This window comes from Penaeus japonicus, unplaced genomic scaffold (assembly GCF_977035675.1).
Source record: "Penaeus japonicus unplaced genomic scaffold, GWHDUDI00000001_assembly GWHDUDI00000006, whole genome shotgun sequence".
Lineage (NCBI taxonomy): Eukaryota > Metazoa > Arthropoda > Malacostraca > Decapoda > Penaeidae > Penaeus > Penaeus japonicus.
The window spans coordinates 2,530,631-2,535,266 of NW_028234408.1; the positions used below are offsets into that span (position 1 = coordinate 2,530,631).

Sequence of the window (4,636 nt, forward strand, 5' to 3'; positions counted from 1 at the left end):
AAGCATTAGATTTGAGTGCGCCAAAGCTCAAGTATCTTTTTTGAGGTTAAACACTGCTCAATGTTGTATTCTGGGTAACAAGTGGAATTTGGTTTGCCCAAATTTTCTTTGCTCATAGCTAAATACCATGATGCAGTGCATGGAATATATTTTATGATATTTTTTTTTGGCATGTTTGCATGGTGGGAATATGATGTGAGTAAATATTTTTTCTTGTGCCATATCAGGTCATCCCATTCTGACATTATTCACAGTGCCATAATGTGTGATACTCTTTTGTCAATGGTTAGATAAAACAGGTCTTAATTTGAATACAGTGGTTCAGGACGGCAAATCTCGTAACTGAAAAGATTTCTCATTATCATCTTAATAGTGTATGTACCTCTTATGCCACAAGTATTTTTTAACAGATTGAAGAGAAAAGCACAAGAGCCATATATCCATATTCTGAGAGTTTAGACTGTTAAATCCCGCATAATGTTCTTACAGGTTTTTCGTACCTCATTACATTTTGAGAGTGATCAGATAATAAAGACGATTTTACGATGGATATAAGAAACAGAATCTCCAAGTAACAGATCTGTCAAATTTTCATGCTATAGACGTATTAATCTCCACTAAGGTTTGTAGACAGGCCCATCAATATGTTTGGTTGTAGACAGACAAATGTTATGAATTATAATGTTATGAATTGTAATGCATTGTGTAGAGGATGAATTAGTAAAAAAAAAAATTCAGGGCCATCTTTGGTACCGTCTTTTCATATTAACAAGAAACGCGAAGCTTAGAAGCAAGAGAGGAAGTACTGGATTAGAGACGAGAACTGCTTTTGGTCCTAGAGATTGCAATATAGATGCATATGCTGTTGCTGTTGTGAGCTACTATTATTAAAAGAGAGAGGAATGGCAAGGATGGTCGCAAAATTCCCAGTCACATTTGTGTATTTCTTTTTGGCTCATAGCAGGACTTACAGCTATTTATATGTATATATGTATATGTATATCTCTATATAGATCTGTAGATCTTTATATCTATCTATCTGTCGATCTATCTGTTGATCTATCTGTCTATCTATCTATCTATCTATCTATCTATCTATCTATCTATATATAATGTTTATATTATATATGTGATATATATATTTGTGTGATATATATATTTGTGTGATATATATATATATATGTGATATATATATATGTGATATATATATATTATATATATATATATATATATATATATATATATATATATATATATATATATATATTATGTATTTATATATATTTATATATATTTATATTATGTATATATATATCTATATATATATGTATATATATGTATATGTATATATATATATATATTTATATATATGTATATATATGTATATATATGTATATATATATATATATATATATGTTTATGTATATCTTTATATATATATATTACTTATAATATATATATATATATATATATATATGCATTTATACATATCTATCTATGTATCTATCTGTATTTATGTATATACATATATATATATATTATATATATATATATATATATATATATATATATATATATATATATATATATATATAAATATAATACATATATAATACATATATAATGCATATATATACATATACACATATAGACATACATATATACATGTATATATGTATATGAATATGTATACAAATACTTATACATATACAGAAGTGAGATATAAAATGATGTGCATGCTGGTAATTCATTCTATGTCAATATGATATATATGAAAAAAAAAAAAATCAAGACAGTCTCTCTATAATCATGATATATAGTTTTGGAAATGCAGCATTAATGCCAGAGAAACATTTTGAATCCTTGTCGTGTTTCCGTCTCGCCTCGTGGATTTTTTTTTAATCCTAATTAATTTGTTTACTTTTTTTGAGAATCCAAACCACATTTATAAATCTGATGGTTGCCATTTGCTTGAGTTTAATTGTTTTTTTTCTGCACAGCATATTTGCACTATTTACTTATTCATTCACTTCAATATTGAAAGAAGTAATGAAATTTTTTATAATTATGTTGATGTGTATGTATGTTTGTGGTCTGGAGGAGTTTATATGTCATGTGTGTGTACCTGCATCTGTGATCCATAAGTGTACATGTTAATGTATGTGTTCATGTATTTGTAAGTAATATTATGTGAATGTATGTTTATTTTTTTCATTGATTTTATTTATTTATTTATATATATTTTGTGTGTGTGTGTGTGTGTGTGTGTGTGTGTGTGTGTGTGTGTGTGTGTGTGTGTGTGTGTGAGAGAGAGAGAGAGAGAGAGAGAGAGAGAGAGAGAGAGAGAGAGAGAGAGAGAGAGAGAGAGAGAGAGAGAGGTGAGGAGAGAGGGAGGGAGAGAGAAAGAGAGAGAGGGAGAGAGGGAGAGAGAGAGAGAGTGAGAGAGAGGAAGAGAGAGAGTGAGAGAGAGGAAGAGAGAGAGGAGAGAAGAGGGAGAGGAGAGGAGAGAGAGGAGAGGGAGAGAGACAGAGAGAGGGAGAGGGAGAGAGACAAAGAGAGGAGAGAGAGAGGAGAGAGAGAGAGAGAGAAAGAGAGAAAGAGAGAAAGAGAGAGAGAGAGAGAGAGGGAGAGGGAGAGGGAGAGGGAGAGAGATAGAGAATGAATAAGTGAGTGAGTAAGTTTGTGAGTCAGTGAATCAGTGAGTGAGTGAGAGTGAGAGTGAGAGAGCATATGAGTGTATGAGTATGTATATTTCTTGTGAATGAGTATACGCAGTAGGTGGAATACATAGGGAATGTTGAATTTGATGAATATGAGGTATTATTTTGGAATTACAACACATATATAAAAAGAATAGGTAAGTGTTTTTAATTTTTGTAAATTCTGATAAAAGAAATTATGCAATGGGTTATGTTACGCTAGAGAATAATATATATATTTTTTTCCGTTGTCCGCAATTGAAAAACTCTTGTTTGCATTTAATAACATATTTTTCTCTATTTTTTATTTTATTATAACCATCATATAAGTTAATTTTAGAAAATGAATTTCCCAGTTCTTAGAACCTCCTCTTTCTATTTTGAAAAAAGACATAGACATCCAGTAACTGGCTCAAGTGCTTTTCTTTTCAATTTATTTTTTTTATTTTTTTATTTTCTACATGAAGGAATGGTTTCGTACCTGATTAAGTTGATTTTGAGTTCCAGAAATATGTCACGGTTCCAGGGAATGATAATTTCCTGAAAGAATATCACAAATAAATGTCTAATATCTATTTTGTACATTTCCATAATCAAAATACATAACAATATCAGAGTTGGGTATCTTTGCAATCAGCTGTTTTTTTTTATATTTCTTTTACAAGCCACACTAATATACTTTTATTTTCATATGAGTCATAGCAGATAAGAGTAACTATTGGCAGCAAGTACAATAGAAATCACTAGATGGGAGTCTATAACATTTTGTCATCAAAGTTGCTCATTATAGTGTAATCAGACAATGAATGACATGTTGAAACGAATCGTCACAAGATGGAATCCCTAGTCACGTGTACCTCTAGCAGTAGGCACAGATTATTTTAGTAGATTGGTGTATTATACGCAGTGAAATATTTCTGTCGAGGTCATCCAGTATCCTTACATCCAGAAACCGAGTTCTTGGCATTAGATCGAAGACGTTACGTGCAGATTTTGCAATGGCGTATAGTGTCGTGAAGTATTTTTGCCAGCGTCAAGAAAGAGAAGAGTGAAGACAGCCAATACGAGCGCTGGTGTTGATAAGAGGTATTCTTTATGAAATTAGATGAATGTAAAAAATGAAATTGTAGTTTAACTCTAATATTACTATATGGCTTCTATCTGAAAGAGTATTGATGTATGAAAAGTTACCAAGTTTTGTATCGAGTTTTAAAATCATTCCACTTTTCTGTCAGACTTTATTGTATGATTCTTCCAATTAAAGATATGGCTAAGGGCCCTTTTCCAGACACATCAAGCTAAGTAACCCGCATGAGATAGTTATATGTCGATATAAATTTTACTTTTTGGTGAATAGGATTTATGATTATTTTTTTTCAATAGTAAAGATTATAAAAAAGTGATTGGGAAATAAGAAATTTAAGTGTAGATAAATATTTTATATTTCACGTAGGTTGGGGCCAAATTCTCAGATTTAGTCAGCAAAATTTTTCACTTATGTGTTATTCTGTATTATGTAGTAAATAGTATGGAATGTATGTATTACTGGAAACTTTATTTAAGTGGTAATTGACACATTCATCTCTGGATTCCATAATGGTACAAAAAATCATATTAGTTCTTATAAATTAACTAATCTTGAGAAAGTTCTTAACAAATAAATGCTTGAATAGCTGTCTTAATGAAGTTCACAAGTATTATTACCATACCTGTCTGGAGTATTTTGCCTTTACTGAAAACAAGAAAAGCTTGATTTAATAGCATTGTGAAAGAGTGCAAAATGTAACCATATCCCCCATACCCCAGGTACTCATTTAAACATGGTGATCTTAACATCTCCACCCAGCACCAAGGGAAGGTCCTCTTCATGTGAGGCAAGAATTTGTGAATATTGTGATTTTGTGCCATAGAGGAGTAATAGTTTTATAATAATGTTT

The 4,636-nt window shown here is 30.5% G+C and overlaps 1 protein-coding gene across 1 annotated transcript in view; it reads left to right on the forward strand.

Moving 5' to 3' along the window:
* The window catches only part of wgn (Tumor necrosis factor receptor superfamily member wengen), a 21,167-nt gene extending 20,434 nt beyond the window's left edge, over positions 1-733 (forward strand). Inside the window, exon 4 of the mRNA XM_043011261.2 lies at positions 1-733. This exon is cut by the window's left edge and continues 1,052 nt beyond it. The gene's annotated coding sequence lies outside the window, so the exon portion shown is untranslated.
* Positions 734-4,636: the final 3,903 nt, after the last annotated feature.